The following is a 21,709-nucleotide window of genomic DNA, read 5'->3' on the forward strand; positions in this document are numbered from 1 at the left end:
AGTCCATCCACAGACAAAGGGCCTTGTAAGATACTACAAGAAAAACATGCTTGCATTTTAAACAGGGGATGGGGAGGCGACCCCATTTCCAGAGCCAGCTTCTCAATGAGCCCAAATACCACATGAGAATTTGCACATATTATGTACGATATAGTTATATCTCAAATATATTTTATATTATTCAAAGTATAATATAAGAGAACTATCAAAATATAAAATCATAAAACTATCAACTATGTAAAAGAAGAGATCTGAAGATTTAGAAAAAAATATCCCAAAAAATGGAATATTTCTATTCAGAGGAAATAATGTTATTCAAGAAAGACCATCATATTTTACAGGTGAAAAAATAACTCTGCAACTGCCATGTTTCTTGAAAGAGACAAGGAAGGGCCCAGATGGTAGTGTTACGAAAGCTACGGTAAGAGCCTGGGACTTTACCTGAGAACAATAGGAATTGTTGGCTGTTGAATGACATGGTTGCTAAGCATTACAATTCTGTCTTCCACTTGGACAGTGAAGAGAAGGGGAAACCAGGTAAGTATTATTACAACTGGGTACCATCTGTTATATTTTAGGATGGTGGCAGTGGGGATGAGCATTGTTGACATGAATTGTTCAATTGGATTGGTTTGCAGTAGGATAGGAAAGTGGCAAAGTTGACCTACCTAACTAAGGGGACCATTAGAGACTGGCACAATGCATGGTAAGGAAAAGAGATTGGTTTTTGTTTATACAGTTGGAAGGAGCTAATAAAGAAGTAAGTTAAGCAGTTAAGGGTCTACCATGAGAAACCATTTTTGCCAGAAACGGGTTTCCCAAACAGCTCATGGATAAAACAATCATCCCTTCTGGAATTTGAATTCCTCAGAATCATCTACACTGGGTTAATAATTAAGAGTTCCTCATACTGTCTAGTTTGTTTGTTTCACCTGTGTACAGGATTCCGATTTCACAAAATCCTTCCAGCAGAATTATTCAACACGGTGTCAAAGAAAGGTCTACCTATTCTAGCAACCCAAGGGCAAGTCTCTGCTAGCTCGGGAAGAAAAAAGGTGGGAGGCTAAGAGGCCACAGAAAATGATCCTGCCCAAAACCAAAATACAGAGAAGGGTTCCAACAATGGCTAAGCTGCATTTTCTCTCCCACCCTCTCCAAGCATTTAGAACTTTGCCTTTAAGAGACCAGCAGCCACCTGTTGCTTAATAAATTCTTTAGACCTAGGGTGGGAATGGGCTGGGAGGATAGCATTTTTAGAGACAAAATGAGAAATAGACAGAGCTTAAGAGAAAGAAAAAGGAGAGGTGCTTGCACTCTCTCCCCCCCCCCCCCGCCAACCCCCCCCCCCCCGTGTGTGTGTGTGTGTGTGTGTGCACTCCTGAGTTCTGCCTGTCCTACGAACATTAACCGCCATTTCTGTCCCTTGAGTCACAATTAGAAATGCCCAAATGAATGCTCTCTTGGCTGTCCAATTAAATAGACTAAGACACAGGCTTTATTTGTCTACTTTATTCCCACTAGATTCTTCTCCCCTTGTTTTTCCATGACATATGTTTTCAGTACACACTCTACCAAGGGCCTTTTTAGCTCAGGCGCCTCCGTAGTTAGTAAGATTCTTCAAATCTCACTGTAAAGCCAGGCCCGATTTGTTTTCTGATGTTGCTCATCACTGAAATGGAATAATAAAAACTTGATAGAATAATATTAAGAAAGTTGTAGATTAGGTTGTCAAGGATTAAATACTTTCTAACTCTTGAAAATTTGTTGGAGCATAGACTTTGATTTTGTTGACATTATTTTGAAAAATTTCATCGCTTTGGGTGCTCTGGTAGAGGGTGGTTTAAGTCAGAGGCAGCCAAGTGTCTAATGCAGCTGGGAGATCAACCTACCTTGCACAAAGAAGTCTTTCGGTTTAAAAACTGGAGGTGTAGGTACATAGCATGCCCAGCACCCAAATTGCAGCGGTCTTGACTGGTATCCTGCCCTTCTCCTCTTCTGGGGCGCAATCCCACTTGCCTCCAGGAATACCCACTCCGCCCCCAGTGCCCCCAATCGCCAGGTCTGATTCCCTGAGGTCCGAGGTAGCCACACCTTAGGGTATTTTATCCTACAGGCAGACTTTACAGCGACCGAAACTCAGACAGTAACCCTCTAGAGAAGAACAGTCAATTTTCGGTGATCCACACATTCCCTTCCCCAAGGGCGAGACTGTGTACTAGAACGGGATTCACCGTAAGGGAAGGAATAGTTCACAGTTGCTTTAGGTTTTAGAAGCCAGTCTGTGTTGGGGAAAGAAAAAAGACATGGGAGCCAATTTTTTTTTCTGGTCTGCTCAGAACTGCACTTCCTGCCATGGTAATCAGAAAAATGCTATGGCAACCTCAAAGTACGACAAGGCTGCTAGACCTGTCAAGACGCTCGGTAGTAACCCTTGCGGGGGATCGCTGATCATCGGGGAGAAAGCAGGGGAGCTCGCCAGATTCTCAGAGGCCCTCGTGGCCACGCCCTAATAGGCCTCAGTTTCCACGTGTGAAAAATGGCCACACCACCCAGATTCCTTTCCCGACCGGGAAATGCTGGAGTGCTTTGCTGCTACAGAAACCACCCGGGGAAGAGAGTTTCTTTCGGTTTTTAGCTCCAAGAAAAGCAAATCATCCTAACGCTGGCTTCCTTCGGCGCAGGACCAGACCACAGCTACGGGACGACAACCCGACAGGCCTCATGGCGCTTATGCATACGAAGCTCACAGACAAGTGCACACAGACTGGGTCAAGGCCCGCTGTGCTTCAGCGTCTGGCTTGCACCACCGGCGAAGGACAGCTCGCACTACGCTTGCGCAATAGCCGCGCACCGCCTCCAGCGCGGCCCCGCCCCTCCCTCTCCCTAGGCCGGGCCGGCCGGCCGCGCGGAGCATTGTGGGACACAAACAAAGTGCCCCCAAACAGGCTGGAGTGAAACGAGCGGCTACGGCGGCGCCCGCCCGCCCGCACGCCCGCACGCGCGCTGCGGCGGCTCCCTCCCAGCCTCCCGTCCTCTCCCCTCAGTCCCTTTCCCCTTCCCCACCCCGCCCCGCCGCGGCCAGCGCGAGCGAGCCTTCGGCCGCCCTCGACCAACCGCCCCCAACGGCCGTCCGTGCGCAGCGGGCTGGGCCCCTCGCTCCTCCCCTCAGGCCCACGGGCGCCCGGCGCTCTCCTCGCGCCTCGCACTCTCGCACCTCGCGGCCACGCGGGTGAGTGGCGCCGCCATGCGCGCCCAGTCCCAGGCTGCACACTGGCCTAGGAGCGGCGGCCCGAGATAGGGTCCCCTGAGCCTCCCGGGGGAGGAGAGGAGCCAGTCGCGCGCTCCGCCCCCTCCCCCCGGGTTGCCGCCACCGCCGCTGCCTCCGCCACCGCCACAGCCACCGCCACCTCGCCGCCCCAGCCTGGCGGGGAAGAGGAGGAGCAGTTGCAGGCCTCCGGGCCTCGGCACCGCCGCCCGCAGGTAACGGGAGGGGAGGGCCAGTGGGGAGACGGCGGGCCGGCCTGGGGACTGACACCACTTGTCACCCACCTGGACGCGGGAGGGAGAGGAAACCTGGTTTGTCACCCTGATTCGTGCTGGGAGGCACCCACAGGGTCCCCCTCATTGGCGATTAATCCTTAGAGGGGGACTGGCCTTGGTCCCAGCGGACCTGAAGCCGTCACCCAGATCTTCCAGGGGAGCCTATCGGCCAGAAAATCCGCCCAATAACAAATGCTGTGCTGCCGGGCCATTTATTACCCGCTCACCTGGTCTACGCGCGAGCCCTAGACTTGTTTATTCCTTCCTCTCCCAGGCTGCCCTACTCGCCCGCGTCGGAACGGCACTTTTCTTAAAAAGAAATAGAGAATGCAAACACTTCTAACCCCCTCCCACCTACCTGAGGATCACTCTGTAGCTGGTCTTTTTACTGTCGGCCTAACAAAAAGCTAGGGGTTACCTGCAAGTGAAATGACAACTAAGTTACAACTGATTAAAGGAAATCGCATCAGTTTGGTTTTTGTAAACCTTAACCAGAATCTATTGAAAACCGCGATGTTTACGTACTTTCACGGAACTTACAGAAATTAAGACCAAAACTACTTTTTTAAGCATATAAGCATACTAATCTGTTGAATGTGTGTTTTCAGAAAAATTCTCAACTTCCGCTTATTAGCATTTTTTTGCAGAGATAAGTTAATACCCAAAGCGAACTATACCATATAATAGACAACAGAGGCTGGATAAAGATTTGATATTTCCTTTTGCCTTTTTGGTAATTCTTGATTTAAAAAGTACTACATAGATCTTGATTTTTTTGTTCCTATTTACTTTGATTTCCAGTTGATTTATAATATTCGTTTATGTCTTTGTAGTTCTCCCCATGGAATATAAAAAGGAGTGTTTTCTTAATCCATTTGTATTTTGTGATGATTTGTATTTATTAATTACAAAAACCAGGTTTACTTACTTTGTGCAACAATGCTTTGCTTTGTTAGAGCTATAGTCTTATTCTTAGAACCTGGTGATATAGTTACTTTTGAGTTTTATAGAATTGACAGAAACTTAGTAATATTAATTGTAACTTGCCCCAGGTTGCCCAATTGACAATTGAACCCAGAGACATTCCTGGGTAAGATGGCTTTTTCCGCTGTACTTCTCAGTAGTAATATAAATTTCTTTTATGGCCTGGAAGTTTTCAGTTTCACAGAAGTTGTCAGGGAAAATGCAGTGAACATAGATACCAGACTGGTGGTCAACCTTTTTCTCTGCATTGTTGCCAGTTTTTCTTGTGGTTGCTACTGTTGCTGTTGTTGAGACAGTCTGCCTCTTCCTCCTAAGTGCTGGTTGGGATTAGATTTTTTTTCCCCCACCATGTTTGATTTTGTTTGTTTGTTGTTTTGTTTTTTGAAACAGGATTTCTGTGTGTAGCCCTGGCTGGCCTGGAACTCACTCTGTAGACTGCCTAGCCTTAAACTCAAGTGATCACAACGCCTGCCTCTGCCTCCCAAACACTAGGCTTGCAATGTGGCCACCACCACCAGGCTCCATGTTTGATTCTTTTATTTCCTAAAAATACCAAGTCAAATTAACAATGTCCATTAAAATATGTGTATTCAGATTTACTCTGTTGTTCCTAAGTGTTTCCACAGCTGTAGTCAATCAAGGTTATAGTGTTGCATGTGGTGATTGCATATACTTAGTCATACCTTTTGTTAAAAAGGGTGGTACCCAGACCACTTTTCCATTTTCTGGGCACTTAACTGACCAATTGTTCTGTAGAATCTGGCTACATATTTGAACTTTGACCTTGTCTTTGAGTGTCAATTCACTTACTGTTCTTGTTAAGTAAAAGTTTGGTTCTAGACCTGTCCAACTGCTGGTCCATGGTTGTATCCAAAGGCAAGGATATCTGTGAATACATCCCAACACAAAGTTATAAACTGAAAATACTAGTTTGTGTGTGTGTGTGTGTGCACGCGCGCTTATAACTTCATGAATTGCACGATTTCTTTGAAAACTTTGTAGATAATGGTGATAGCATCTTGTCAAAAGATTGGGCATCCCTGGAACAAAGATTTCATTTGTTTAAGGGAAACCTTACTTGGCAAGAGTATTTAAATGGATGATACCCTGTATCTCATAATTGTATATATTAGGAGGTTTATAGTGTTGGGACACCACACAGTTGGTAATGTTAAATGTGACTGCGTGGTTAAAGTGGTAACTACAAGGTCTTTTATGAAGGTGTTGTTTGAGAGTTTGATTATATGTGGTCTTACAGTACTCTGATGAGAAGCAAGTAACTTCTGACTATACTTTGCTTAGTGATTTTTTAGCTCTTAATCAGTTACTTTATTGAAGTTCCCTGAAATATTTTTCTTTATTAGATATTATGATGATGATGTATCCTAAAGTTCTTCCTTTTCTTTTTTTCTTTTTCTTTTCTTTTTTTTTTACAGGATTTCTCTGTATAGCCCTGGCTGTCCTGGAACTCACTCTGTAGACCAGGTTGGCCTCGAACTCAGAAATCTGCCTCCCAAGTGCTGGGATTAAAGGCATGCACCACCACTGCTCGGCTCTAAAGTTCTTCCTAAAAATGCAGATTAAATGCTTGATCAGTTTAATACTGATTTTTTTTTCTTTTTTTTTTCCAAGACAGTGTTTCTCTGTATAGCCTTGGCTATCCTGGAACTCACTCTGTAGACCAGGCTGGCCTCGAACTCAGAAATCCGCCAGCCTCTGCCTCCCAAGTGCTGGGATCAAAGGTGTGTGCCACCACTGCATGGCTAATATTGATTTTTAAAGAGATGGGGAAATTGTTAAACAAGTTGATTTTTTTTTTTCATTTTAGGGGGATTGTGATAGCCATTATGAACATTAGATTTGGGGTGATAGTACTACTAGGGACTTTTAATTTATTCATTTTATAACCAAGTAGGCCCTTTTTGAGGGCCACATTGGTTCCCAGTTTGTAGATGAGAATCTTTTTTTATAGATTTTACTTATTTACTATATACATGTATATTTGAAGAGTACACTGTCGCTGTCTTCGGACACACCAGGAGAGGGCATCAAATCTCATTACAGATGATTGTGAACCACCATGTGGTTGCTGGGAACTGAGCGCAAGGCCTCTGGAAGAGCAGTCAGTGCTCTTAACCACTGAGCCATCTCTCCAGCCCAGTGGAAATCTTTTCAAACTGACTGAAATGTCTTTTGATACTTAGGCAGGTTGTCCACTATATCAGCACTTTCTGGTACAGGGTATCCTAGGATGCTTTTGCTGTGGAAAGGGCTGTTTATCTAGGGAGTCTTGGCTTATTTCCGTGAAAAATGCTTTATACAAACAAAGATCTGAAAGTTTGGCATAATCATGTCTACCCTTTTAAGTTCTATTTATTTATTTACTATATGTAAGTACTCTGTAGTTGTTTCAGACACATGAAGAGGGCGTCAGATCTTGTTATGGATGGTTGTGAGTCGCCATGTGGTTGCTGGGATTTGAATTCAAGACCTTTGGAAGAGCAGTCAATGCTCTTAACCGCTGAGCCATCTCACCAGCCCCGTATTACTGTTTCTTGAAAGGCTAGAACTAAAAATTTATTTACTTAGACAGGGTCTCACTATAGCCCTGGCTGCTCTGGAAGTCACAGAAATCCTCCTGCTGCCTCTCCAGTGCTGGAATTAAAGATGTGGGCCACCACACTTAGCCACTTTTGCATTTGTTTAATCATGAGTTCATAGTGTGATAGAGATGTCCAATTGAAATTACCTGGACAGACTTTATCATCTTTGATTCTTTTGTCAAAAAATGAAGATCTTGCTAACAAGAGTATGTTTATTTGTGTTCTACTCTAAATCATTTTTTTTTTAATTGCAGTACCAATACTACAGATTTTTATTAAAGTTGGAGACTTAAGGAATTCTTTTTAAGATTTAAGAATTTTTATGTGTATGGATGTTTTACCTGCATATGTGTCTGTGTGCCTCATGTGGACCTAGTGCCCTCAGAGACCAGAAGAGGGTATTTGAATCCCTGGAACTAAAGTTACAGTTGGTTGGTGAGCTCCCATATGGGGTACTGGGTCCTCTGCATGGATGGTAAGTACTCTTCATTGCTAAGCCGTCTCTCTATCCTAGAGTTTTAGTTTTGAATATATAAAATACATACATACTTCAAAATAATGTTACAAAAACTATGCCTTTTAAAGACTTTACTCAAAGGCTAGAGAGATGGCTCAGTGGTTAAGAGCACTATTCCCAGCAACCACATGGGAATCTAATGTCCTCTTTTGGTGTGTCTGAACACAGTTACAGTGTACTCATATACATTAAATAAATCTTAAAAAACAAACAAACAAACAAACAAACCTGTACTCAAGATATTTCACTCAAGGGCCTAAGTTGAGACCTCAGTACTATCCAATACATATATATGTACATCCATATATACATATTGGCCCAAGTGCCAGAGAGTTACAGTAGGGTAGGCTGAAGCCACATAGTAGTACTTTTAAGTATTACAGTTACATCCAGATTCCTTTGGCTAATTTTTGAAAATTTTCAGAGAAGTACTTTTGAAGCTTGCTTTTGCAGGTGTCATAATTTAAGTAACAATTTATGAAAGAAAAACTGCAACTCTTACTTAAAAAAATCCTGTTCTATGGGATGAGTATTGGCTTCATGGTAAAGTGTAGCAAGTATGCCATCCTGGGTTCAAGAGCCCTAGCACCAGTGCATGGAGAGCTGGGAGCCCTGGATTTGGTACATGGGTAAAGGTAGCAGGATTGCTGAGACTTGGTAGACAGCCAGTCTAGCCAGTAGATGGTCTCCAAGAAAGAGACGATGGTAGGCAGGAAACTTTGACCTTCCTTACACCCACACCCAATCATCTTTAAAGCTGAATGTAATTGATAGAGGTTTTATGAATATTTGCTTTTATACTACACAGTAAAACTGGCATTTATATGCTGTCTGCAGATATAAAGGACTTTTGGACATGTGATTGGTGAAGATAGCACATTTTATTTGGATTAGACAAATTTAGTAAAAATCCATAACTATATGATCTAAAATACTGTGCTCACATAGTTTTCAGAGAGCTCAGTGATTGTCTAAAGTAGGTCTATGTAGTCATGCAGCAACGACAGCCTATTGTATGTTTAAGTGGGCTAATAAGATTATAGTTGCTAGCATTTGTTGTACCCTTCCTGTATACCAGCTACATTAAACATTTTGTGAATCATCTCACTTAAAAGCTCATTTTAACACTTAGATTTTATTTTGCAAGTAAGAAAACTGATATTCTATATATTCTCTTCTAGAGAATTAAATGGTATGTCTTAGATGTCACTGCTAGTGAGTGGCATACTCGGGTTTTAAATTCAAGTGTATCTTCAAAATTCTTACCTACTTTATGTATCTCACAACTGAGTGTAGCAAGGCATGACCGTGAGAGCTTATTTTCAGTCACTATACATAAAGAACTGCATGACTAACATTATTCTATAGGAACACTGAAATTGTATTCTAGAAGTCACAAGTACTTGTCATATCTATTATAAATCCTTAGATTTTCCCCTTCTGAGGAATGTGGGAGGCCTGACCCTGTATCAGAAATCAAGATGGATTGATAAATAGAAAAAAAAGTATATTACAGAGTATAGCTAGGCCTGGATGGCTATTTAGATAATTAACTATAAGTGTTTTAAATTTTTTTCTCTATATTTGAAATTTTTCACAGTACTATGTGAGGGGGGATGATTAAATAGCTATTCTTAATTAAGAACCAGTATTACAGGGGCTGTAGCTCAGTGGAGAAGAGTACTGTCCCAGCATGTGAGGTAGTTGCACTGTGTAGTGAGGTAGTGACAGGCAGAAACCTGTAATGTCAGCACTCTAGAGTTGGAAGCAAGAGGATTAAGGCCATCCTAGACCTAAGCTAGTTTTGGCCACCCTGAGTTGTTGCATGAGGTCCTGTTGCAAAACTGCAATAAAGTTTGAGTCCTTCAGAACAACCACCTCCACTCCTCCAGTATTATGGCAGCTAACAGATATCCTCAAGCAGTCAGTGTACAGAGAGTAAGAGATATGACATACTCAACCCTAAGTGAGATGTATATATTTTTACCTCTCAAAGCTTGGGATCTTCTACGAAGAGGGTACAGAAAAATTGTAAGAGCCAACCAAAGATGGTGGCTGACTTCAAGGAAGTAGTACTTTCTGGACACAGCAGGATAGTTACTCCTGTAAACTTAAGATTAAACACAAGATTAAACCAGGCAGAATCCCACCACTACCTGAGGAGTTGTGATATTTGACAGCTGTTGAGTGGTTTTCTTTAATGTTAAGACTCTTGGTAAGTTGACCATACTACAGGGCAGGTCTCATTTCTGAGAGTAAGTTGGGCAACATAAACTGGATTCATGGAAAAAGAAGGAGAAAAAGAAAACTGAAAGTTGGGTGGTGGGTAGGGAGATGATGGTGGATATGGGAAGAGTTAGGGAGAATGTGATCAAAATACATGAAGTTCTCAAAGAATTAAAAGTACTGACAACTGATTAAACACCAATAAATTATACTGTCTTTGCGTACAATAATCCTCTGGACTTCTAGCTCATCTTTCTAAGATTTTTTTTTAAGTTTTTAAAAATTGATATTGGGGGAAGGGCATATGAGCATGTGAATATAGTTACAGGTGGTTGTGAGCCACCTGCCATTGTGGTAGGAATCAAACTCAGGTTCTCAAGCAGCAGGAGTTAAGAGGTCTCTTAACCACCGACCCTCTTCTGGCCCTCTCCTAGACTCGTAAAGGGAGTTTTCCTCATTATTTAAGAGACAATTAAGCTCCTAAAAGTAATTTTAATACCCTTACAACTATTACATGTATCAAAAATAATTTCTCCCTGTGGTTTACTGACATCTTATAGAACACAGTTCATGTAAGTTTTATGAAATGTTTTTGTTTTAAATGCCTCTAGATTCATTATGAAACCGTTATCCCACTAAATAAGGATTGACTAAAAGTTACCTAGGTTAAACTGAAAATCTTGGAGAAGTTGTTCGTTATTGTTCTTTATATTAAAAATACTTCATTTTACATCAGGAGCTGAAAATCTTTAGTCTTAGCCATGGGTGGGTTGATGGTATTACTGCTGGTTTGTTGAGATTGGGTTTCATTGTGTAGTATATATAGACTATTTTGAAACTCAGTATGTAGCCACGAACTCGGCAGTCCTACCTCAGTTTCCCCAGGGTTGAGATTGCAGGTGTTATGCCACTGTTTAGTTTAGTCATTAGTGACTGCACCTATGTTTGCCTTTAAAAATACAAAGAGGCCTCTTCTGCTGATGGAAACATTTGCAGAGTCCCACTGCTACCTGCAGAGCGGGCCACAGTGGGGGGCAGGGGTGGGGGTAGGGAGGTGTCTTGTAGAAGAGTTGGAGATAGAATTGAGCAAGCTAGAGGGGTCAAGAGCACCACAGAAGACCTACAAAGTCAACTTAACCTGAGCCCATGGGGTCTCACAGAATCAGAACCATCCACCAAAGAGTGTATAGGGGCTGGACCTAGGTCCCCTATACATTTGAAGCAGCTGTGCCCTTAGTCTTCATGTGGGTCTCCTAACAATTGGAGCAAGGGATATCTCTTACCTTGAATCCTGTCATTGATCCCTCTCACTAGCTGGACTGACAACTAGGCAGGCCTCAGTGAAGGAGGATGCACTTAGTTCTGTGAGAGGGTAGTGGCGGGAGGGAATTGTGAGGATGGAACTGGGAGGAGAGGAGGTTGGGAGTCTATGATCAGGATGTGGAGTGAATGAATAAATAAATAAATACAAATAGAAAGAAACATTAAGTTTGAATTATATTCTTGCTTGAAAGCTACATTAACTTCTTTATTTAATATTAGTGTCTTAGATGTTCTTGGCCAGAAGATTTACTTATTCTGGAGTCGATCCTGGTGCCCAAGAGGCCAGAAGTGGGTGTCGAATCCCTTAGAGCTGGAAGTATAGGCAGTGTGAGCTATGTGAATGCTAAGAACTGAACTTGGACCCTTGGAAAGAGCAACAAGTACTCCCAAGGCTCTTTTTTTTTTCTTGGTACACTTCATTTTCTTTACCAACAAAATTAAGATTCTAAATAATGTGTATCTCATGGTTATGTGAAATGAAATCCTATAATGTGAAAAAATAATTTAAACATCACTAGGCACTTGTTATTAGTGATTATTGTTACTGTTTTCAATAAAAAATCATTTCTTAAGTTTATGAAATGTATCTTAAGTGTAACTCAAAAAGCCTTAGGTCATTCTTGCTACCAGTTTTGATCTCTGATTTCAATTGAGTTGTCAGTGGCTCCTTGCCATCCTTCTGGTTTGGATTGGTCTGTTGGTTGATGGGTTGGAGACAGTTTCAGTCTAGTCCATGCTGACATATGCAGCACTCCTATTCAACCTCCCAAGTGTTGGGATTGCAGGCACCTGCATGTCTCCCTGTTTCTCTTGCAAGGATGTCTTACCATGTGTGTGCATGGTACCCCTGTAAATCAGAAATGGGTATTAGATGTCCTGGCCCATTGTGAGCTGCCGTGTGGATACCGTGAGTTGAACCTGATCTTCTGCAAGAGCAAGGGCTCTGAACTGCTGAGCTATCCCTTTGTCCTGAGTTTTGAGACAGGTTCTCTCACTGGATCTAGAGCTCACTAGTTTATCTAGACCACTTGGCCAAGGATCTTCAGGTAGTCATCTGTTTCCACCACACACATTACTGTGGGATTACAGATGCATGCCACCAACCTTGCTGTCTGCAAAAAACCCTTGCTTTATATCTTTGCCCTTTCAGCATCTGATTGTTGCACTGGCTGGTTTTGTATGTCAAGTTGACACAAGCTGGAGTTATCACAGAGAAAGGAGCTTCAGCTGAGGAACTGCCTCCATGAGATCCAGGTGTGAGGCATTTTCTCAATTAGTGATCAAGGGGAAAGGCCCCTTGTGGGTGGGACCATCTCTGGGCTGGTAGCCTTGGATTCTATAAGAGAGCAGGCTGAGCAAGGCAGAGGAAGTAAGCCAGTAAGTAACATCCCTCCTTGGCCTCTGCATCGCTCCTGCTTCCTGCCCAGCTTGAGTTCCAGTCCTGACTTCTTGTGGAAGTATAAGGTGAATAAACCCTTTCCTCCCCAATTTGCTTCTTGGTCGTGATGTTTTGTCCAGGAATAAAAACCCCGACTAAGACAATTGTATTAATCACTCTTTGAAGTATACAATCTGCTTGACCTCTGGAATGTCACAGTATCTGGTTACAACTTTTCCCAGGTTTTTCTTTTATTTCTACCCTCATTACTAAATTATCTTTGATCTGTTTACCTGAAGGTAATGAAAAGAAGGAAATGAAAAAAAGTACCAGTTTTGAACCAGACATGATGGCATGAGCCTTTATCTAAGCACTCAGGAAGCAGAAGCAGTCAGATCTCTATGCGTTTGAGGCTAGCCTGGTCTACATAGTGAGCTCCAGGGCAGCCAAGGGCTACATAGTGAGACCTTGTTCCAGAAAGTCAGAAAATAAGAAATAATTTCTTTCTTTCTTTTTTCTAAATGAAAACCTCTGCTGGTATTCTTATAGGTCCACCATACCAATCTTAAATTGTATATTTCAAGTAGGAGTACCTCATTGTCTTATCAATTATACCCAACTAAAGCACTTAGAAAATGGTTTTAAAGGAATCTATGCTGGGAACATATATATGATTGATCATAATTATCTGTGGAGAGGACAGAACTGGTAAACTACATTGATATTATGTTACACCCATAATCCAGATACAACTGTCTCAGGAGTTCTGTAGAGAGAAAGCAATAGCCTAGTAGTAAAATTAAGGTGGAATTTAATTGAAAGACAAAGTTCTCAGTTTGATTGTTTCACAGTGATGTTAAAAGGTTTTTAAGATGTGGATAATTTGAAAACACATTGTTTGGTGGTTTGAAAGAGATTGGTCCCCATGTGTTTGAATGCTTGTTCCCAGTTAGTAGGACTGTGTGAGAAGGGTTCGGGAGTGTGAGCTTGTTGAAGGAGGTATGTCACTGGAGGTATACTTTTTTTTTAAGATTTATTTATTTATTTTTGTATGTAAGTACATTGTAGTTATCTTCAGACACACCAGAAGAGGGTACCAGATCTCATTACAGATGGTTGTGAGCTACCATGTGGTTGCTGGAAATTGAACTTAGGACCTCTGAAAGAGCAGTCAGTGCTCTAACTTGCTGAACCATCTCTCCAGCCCTGGAGGTGAGGTTGCAAAAGTCCACGCCAGGCCCAGGCCCCAGTCCCTATCCCCACCCCTAACCCCCATCCCGTCCCCTGCAACTTTCAGATCAGATGCTATTACTCAGCTACTGCTCCAGCATTTTGCCTGCCTGCCTGCCAACATGCTCCCTCCATGATGAGCATGGAGTAAACCTCTGAAGCTGTAAATAAGACCCCAATTAAATATATCCTTTTATAAGTTGTCTTGGTCATGGTGTTTCTTCATAGCAGTAGAACAGTGACTAAGACACATTATAAATGGCAAATGACACAGAAATAGAAGACATTGCACTAATGTGGGGTATAGAGAGCAAAAGAATAGAATTTAACCTAGTGAGAGCATTCAAGTATAACTTCCAAAAAGGATGTCAGAAGTTGTATTTAAAGAATAAGGATCCAGAATTGGTTTTACTGAAGTAGAATTTATATTAGAGTATGAGGGAGAAGTGGAAGCCTAAAAACATCTAAAAGGAGATTGGAGCTGATAGCTTGTATATATAGTGAAAAAACCTAGCATCAATATAAATTGCTATTACTGTCCTTGTGAGGTTTCTTTTTCTTCTTCTTTTTTTTTTTTTTTTTTTTTTTTTTTTTTTTTTTTTTTTTTGCACTGTGTGTATGTGTGTTGTGTGCACATGAGTGCAGTGGGTATGCACATGGAGGTCTGAGCATCAGGAATGTGGAAGAGTTTAAAATTTGGGACTAGAAAATTGCTAGAATGCAGAAGATAATGGGTCATTCTGGTTGGAGTTTAAAAAACTAGAATGCTAAAAGAAATAAGTGTAGACATCCAGCTCAGAGTTTCAGAGAGGAACAAGGTCTCCATTGGGAAGTGAGCTAGATGCCATTCAGGTTATATTAGTGCATGATGGAGCAATCAGGCCTTCACTGTGGCCTGAAATTTTTAGGCTGAATTTTAAAGTAGTGAGTTTCAGATAGTTGTTAGAGTTAATTTCAGTGCAAAGGTAGTAAGTAGTATTCAGAGTATGTGGCATGGTTACTTGCTCACTGCTGTTACCCAGGTCTATAATTATATTTTATTGTTACTTCGGATTTCATCTAATTCACTCTCAGATGGATGCCAATACCACAGGATTAGTAACTTTGGGAGGAATTTAGTTTTCTTAGTTTTTCTTGTTTTTCGTATTATTGTGTTAGGATTATTTTATTGACCAGAATTTTTATTAACTGTATTCCTTCAGTTGAAATATTTGCAATGTTCAAGTGGGGCTAGGTTGTAGAAGAGTTGAGATAGTTAATGGTTCAGAAGTTATAATCTCAGATCAAGGGCCCAGAGTGTTTGGCATTTCCTGTATATCTTCTCCTAAGGTAGAATTTTAACTGCAGGGACAACCACAGCTCTTAACTATTCACAGTTACACAGTTATACAGTTGCCATACTAACTTGAAAACAACAGTAGTCCTTCCCACCACCACCACCCCTTTTTTAAACAGTTGGAGGCTAAAGGAACAAGGATAAGGATAGTATGATGTATAATAGGACTTCAGTTACTAAGATTCATAGAGGGAGAAAGAAGGATGAGTGAATGTGAGGATAGAGATAAGTAATATAGTAGATCAACTTTGAAAAAAAAAATCAAAGAGGGAGACAAGCTTGCAGAGGAAGCTTAAGATCCTGTTCTGATCTACAGATTTTACAGATTGTTAAAACTATGGGAGTTTTTGGTTCAAAAGTATAAAGAAAGATAGGTTAGGAATAAGAAAGAATATATGAGTTGTGCATAGGAATGGAGATGCCCAACTAGAGACTGGATAGAGCCAAGTGATTTTAAACTAAAGCAAGAGTATTGTGAGATATGCAATAGTGAAGTTTTAAATTGTCTTTTAAAAAGACAAATGTAAGAATACTAAACCAAGAGGTAAAGTGTAATAATATATTAGGTTTTTTGCATTAGTGTTCTTCGTTGGGGGATAAGTTTTGAGTCATGGAGGTGTTCAGTTTGCAATCCCAGTTCAAACTCATAAAACCAGCTTTGGGGTGTGTACTGCACCAGCGAATTTAGACCAGGTAAGCTTTCAAGTAAGTTTCTGGCACAGCTGTACTGCGTTGAGTGTGTGATTCTGTTTCCTCCTTGGTGTTCTCTAGATGACGATGTTAGGGCCAGGCATGAGCAGGAGCTCTTGATGGTGTTAAGGACCACCAGTCTTGTCAGAGTAACTCACTTCAGTCCCCGTTTCCACAACCAGGGCAGCTATGTAGAGCCTAGGGTCCCAGCCAGCTCTTGCTTCTACTGCAGTTCTACCCTTGAGTGTTCTATGAAGCTGGCCTGGGGTAGGGGTTGTTAAGTCTGGGGGCTCTCAGGGACTTTGCTTAATCTTCCACCTTGGCTCCAGCTTCTTGGGTATCCAGCTTCACATCAGTAGATGTTCAGCCTTTGCTCCTGCAGCTGACCCCCCCCCCCCCCCGGCTTGGTATGTGTGGAGGAGAAGCACTACCCCAGCAGTTTCTACCACCCTCATTGGAGCCTCTTGGGTCAGTTGATTCCCAGCCACTCCTGCCTGCATTCCATTGGAACTAACAAATTAATTTACAGGTACTAGGTACTGTCTCTTACAGGAATAAAGATTATTGTGTTTTTATTGTGACTATTTCTTTCATTGAGTCTTACTGGTGGAATTCTCAATCCACCAACTTACCCGTAAATTCTGTGCTTGAATTTATTTTAGTTCAGATTATTGGTCTGAATATTGGTAGGGATTTACCATTGAGAATTTGATCCTTTACATGAATAACAATGATGTCAATGAATGTTGTTTGAATGTGAAAGATAGTGTGAATAGTTACCCAGTCAAAAACGTTTGTTATGATGAGATGCCTTTTTTTTTTACACTTTTAAAAAAAGATGTTTATTTTATGTGCATAAGTGTTTGCTTACACGTATCTATGGGTATATACCACATGCCTGCCTGATGCCCAAGAAAACCAGAAGAAGGTATTGGATCCCTTGGAACTACAGTTACAGATGGTTGGTTGTAAGCTACAGTGTAGGTTCTGGGAACTGAACCTGGATCCTCTCTAAGAATGACAAGTGCTCTTGATTGCTGAGCCATTTCTCCAGCCCAGCATGAGTCTTGTAGACAGGGATGTGAGCACATAAATTCAACAATCTGGAACTAGAGTGATTTTGTGTAGTTCATGCTTTTATGCCTTTTTGGTTATTAGTTTTGTAGTACAGAGTAGAGTAACTTGTGGTAACAAAGGGCATGCAGTTCCTACAGTGAATAAAAGAAGTTCAGGGCAGTTGATAGAGATCACAAAGTCACAGTCTAAGTAAAAGAAATGGGGCTGGAGAGATGGCTCAGCGGTTAAGAGCACTGTTCTTCCAAAGGTTCTGAGTTCGAATCCACATGGTAGTTTACAATCATCTGTAACAAGACCTGACGCCTTCTTCTGGAGTGTCTGAAGACAGCTACAGTATACTTACATATAACACATTTTTAAAAGAAAATAAGAAAAAAGAATGACTACCACACAGCTGGAGATAAAAGCTCTGATATACTGACCCAGAAGAAAAACAAGGAAAGCAAAAGAGAAGGACTGTTTAGAATTTAAACATTATAGTCATAGTTTTTATTTTTTATTATTTTGTTCTTCATGTGTGGGCATATTACCTACTTTCTTTTTTTTCTTTTTCTTTTTTTTGTTTTGTTTTGTTTTTGTTTTTGTTTTTGTTTTTTTTTGGTTTTTTTTTTTTTTTTTTTCGAGACAGGGTTTCTCTGTGTATCCCTGGCTGTCATGGAACTCACCCTGTAGACCAGGCTGGCCTCGAACTCAGAAATCCGCCTGCCTCTGCCTCCCAAGTGCTGGGATTAAAGGCGTGCACCACCATGCCCAGCTATTACCTACTTATATGAGTGTGCGCTAAATGCATGCAGGAGGCTAGAAGAGGACATCTGGTCCTTTGGGACTGGAGTTACTGAAAGTGTGAGCTGTATGTGGGTCCTGGGGACAAAACCCAGGTTTTATGGAAGTACAGCCAGTGCTTGTAACAGCTGAGAAATCACTCCAACCCACTCAGCAGTTTTTAAATACAAGGTTAAATTTCTTGGAAGTATACTTAATCTTAGAAATGCCCCTGAAGATATTTGTTCCAGGCTAGAGTTAGGGCATTCTGAATAGTCTGATCCATGGGCAGATTATTGAAGTATTTAGAGTAATGCCCAAGTGGAAGGTCTCTTTAGACCTTCCTGCTCTTTCAGACATAGGGGCTTTTTACCTTTTTGAAGAGGAGCAGGTCATCTGTAGATTTGTTGGTATAGTGTGAAAGGTTAACTTCGGTTGAGAGGTCTGAGACAGGAATCCTGAAAGCATAGCTGCAGTGAGGCTAACCTAACCCTTCTCAGTTGGAAAGGCTGGTTGTCTTTGTAGGTCCTTTAAGAGGATACAGTCTTAAGGTTTGATTATAAGATCTTGGGTGAGATATGAGGAGGGTGCCAGAAAATGTTGACCAGCTTAGAACTCTGATCAGGCGTTCAAGAATCAAGCTACAAAGACCAGGCAGGTGGTTTGGTACAGAAACCAGTTGTGATTTATATATGTTTGGCCCAGGTAGTGACACTATAAGGAGATGTGGCCTTGTTGGAGTAGGTGTGTCACTGTGGGCAAGGGCTTAAGACCCTCATCCTGAGCTGCCTGGAAGTCAGTCTTCCACTAGCAGCCTTCAGAGGAAGATATAGAACTCTCAGCTCCTCTTGCACCATGCTTGCTTGGACTGTGCCATACTTCTGCCTTGATGATAATGGATTGAACCTCTGAACCTGTAAGCCAGCCCCAATTAAATATTGTCCTTATAAGAGTTGCCTTGGGCTGGAGAGAGGGCTCAGTGGTTAAGAGCACTGACAACTCTGAAGGTCCTGAGTTCAAATCCCAGCAACTACATGGTAGCTCACAACCATCTGTCATAAGATCTGACACCCTCTTCTGGTGTGTCTGAGGACAGCTACAGTGTACTTACATACAACAATAAATAAATCTTTTAAGAAAAGAAAAAAAAAAAGGTTGCTTTGGTCTTGGTGTCTGCTCACAGCAGTAAAACCCTAACTAAGAGTCTAGTGTTGAGAAAAAGCCTGTGGTAGAATAATTTGAAAGGACTTAAGCACAAAGGTGCTCATTATCTTTATTTTCTTTCCTGTTGCTGTGACAAATTACTATTACTATAAAAGCAACTTAAGTGACAAAGGGTTTATTCGGCTTACAGTTCAAGAGTATAGCCAGTCATAACAGGGATGGTTAGGTAACAGGAGCTTGAAGCAGCTAGTAACATACCATCTACAATCAAGAATCAGGACAAAGAATGTGTGCTGTTGCCCAGTGTCCTTTTTTCATTTATTTGTACAGTCCCAACAACTAGGGAATGCTGTCGTCCACAGTGAGCTGAACTTCACACACACACACACACACACACACACACACACACACACACACACACACAGAGGGAGAGGGAGAGAGAGAGAGGGAGGAGGAGCGTAAGGCATTGAGTTAGGGCCCCTCTTGTTGAACCTGCAGAGATGGCTTGATAAGATGTTTTAAGGTAGAGTGGAGCTTTCCAATTTTTTCTGAAGATTGAGGGTTATACACAGAATATAAAGGTGATATCCAAAGCCTTGTGAGACCTGTTGGATTATTTTGGAAACAGAGACTATAAACCATTATAACTTTGGAGAGAAGTTTTGGGTAGTGGACAGGTCTGTGGATTATCTCTTGTAGGAATTCATGGTTGATTTCTGAAGTATTTTTTGTTTCATGGGAAAAGACTTCTAGGCAGCACCAAAAGGTGTCAGTAACGCTGAAAAAACACTTGTATTGTTTGTATTGAGATGAGTGAGTCGATTTGCCAAGTCTATCCAGATAAGTATCCACTCAACTGAATGAATAAGGAAGAGGTTGACCTGTGATATTCTTGATGACTATAGGCCTTCCAATAGAGCAGTTTTTACTGAAGGTTTATAATTTAATTCATGGTTTGAGAAGTGGATAAAAGGAATATAGAGATTGTGAAGAGGCATGCACCCTACATAGAAGAATTGTGTAGTCTGATAAGATGGTTCCTTTGTTGACTGGAAGGAAGGATATTTCTTCCTTGTAAGGAAAGCCAGAATCATTCTTTATTAACTTCTTCTGCTATTTATTGGTCCCTCCTAATCTTTTTAGCCATACTCAGGAATGACTGAGGAAATGAATAGCCAGGCTCTCAGGGGCTGCTGGTAAAAGGACAGCTTTCCCTGCTTGCCTGTGTGTGTGAGTGTGTGTGTGTGTGTGTGTGTGTGTGTGTGTGTGTGTGTGTTTAGTCCATTCTGTTATTTTGCAGTGTTTCTAAAGCATGTTTCTTGGTGTTCTGTGCAGTAGATAACTGTAGCCTGGCTTGGGGTTTGGGCAGCCTCAGTTAAAAGTCCTCTTCTAGGGCTGGAGAGATGGCTCAGCAGGTAAGAGCACACTGACTGCTCTGCCAGAGGTCCTGAGTTCATTTCCCATCAACCACATGGTAGCTCACAACCATCTGAAATGTGATCTGATGCTCTCTTCTGGTGTGTCTGAAGACAGCAACAGTGTGCTCATATACATAAATGGCTAAGATAAAAACCTCAAGCTGGGCATGATGGCGAACGCCTTTAATCCCAGCACTTGGGAGGCAGAGGCAGGCGGATTTCTGAGTTCGAGGCCAGCCTGGTCTACAAAGTTCCAGGACAGCCAGGGCTACACAGAGAAACCCTGTCTCGGAAAAACAAAAACAAAAACAAAAAAAAAAAAAAACCAGGTGACAGCAGATGCTGGTGAGGATGTGGAGAAAAAGGAACACTCCTCCATTGTTGGTGGGATTGCAAGCTGGTACAGCCACTCTGGAAATCAGTCTGGCGGTTCCTCAGAAAATTGGGCATAGTACACTACCTGAGGACCTAGCTATACCACTCCTGGGCATATACCCAAAAGATGCTCCAGCAAATAATAAGAACACATGCTTCACTATGTTCACAGCAACCTTATTTATAAGCTAGAAAGAACCCAGCTGTTCTTCAACAGAGGAATGGATACAGAAAATGTGGTACATTTACACAATGGAGTACTCAGCTATTAGAAACAATGACTTCATGAAATTCACAGGCAAATGGATGGAACGAGAAAATAGCATCCTGAGTGAGGTAACCCGGTCACAAAAGAATGCACATGGTATGTACGCACTGTTAAGTGGATATTAGGCAAAAAGCTAGGAATACCTCTTATACAACTCACAGACCATATGAAGCTCAAGAAGAAGGAAGACCAAAGTGTGGATGCTTCAGTCCTTCTTAGAAGGGGGAACAAAATACTCACAGGAGGTAGAGGGTGAGAGGGATTTGGGAGGAAGAGAGAAGGGGTAGGGGGAAAAGAGAGGGAGGATCAGGTATGGGAGGAGACAGGGAAATTGAACAGAGGTGTACCAGTGGGGAATGGGGAGCTGGGGGTAGCCACCAGAAAGTCCCAGCTACCAGGAAAGCAAGAGGCTCCCAGGACCCAAAGGGGATGAGATTAGTTGAAATGCCCAACAAAAGGGAGGGAGAACCTGTAGAGACCATATCCAGATGTTAGACAAGGTCCCCAGTTGAGGGATGGAGCCACCCACTGGTCTCCAAATTTTTAATCCAGAATTGCTATCTAAAGGAAATATGGGGACAAAGAGCAGAGCAGAGACTGAAGGAAAGGCCATCCAGAGACTACCCCACCTGGGAATCTATCCCATATACAGACACCAAACCCAGACACTGTTGCATATGCCAAGAAGTACTTGCTGACAGGAGCCTGATATAGCTTGTCTGCCAGAGCCTGACAAATGCAGATGTAGATGCTCGCAGCCAACCATTGGACTGAGCATGGGGACCTCCAATGCAGGAGCTAGGGGAAGGACTGAAGGG

General features: G+C 42.1%; 1 protein-coding gene across 5 annotated transcripts in view; it reads left to right on the forward strand.

The window, feature by feature from the left end:
- Positions 1-2,241: 2,241 nt before the first annotated feature.
- Positions 2,242-21,709, forward strand: part of Zbtb44 (zinc finger and BTB domain containing 44) — a 46,166-nt gene continuing 26,698 nt past the window's right edge. For 2 of the 5 annotated variants that reach the window (XM_006510216.4, XM_006510217.4), the window contains exon 1: positions 2,699-3,480. The gene's annotated coding sequence lies outside the window, so the exon portion shown is untranslated. Of the gene's footprint in view, positions 3,481-21,709 lie in introns of all 5 variants that reach the window. The other 3 variants (NM_001115130.1, NM_172765.3, XM_006510215.4) reach the window with 2 other exon arrangements.

Source organism: Mus musculus, chromosome 9 (assembly GCF_000001635.26).
Source record: "Mus musculus strain C57BL/6J chromosome 9, GRCm38.p6 C57BL/6J".
Taxonomy (NCBI): domain Eukaryota; kingdom Metazoa; phylum Chordata; class Mammalia; order Rodentia; family Muridae; genus Mus; species Mus musculus.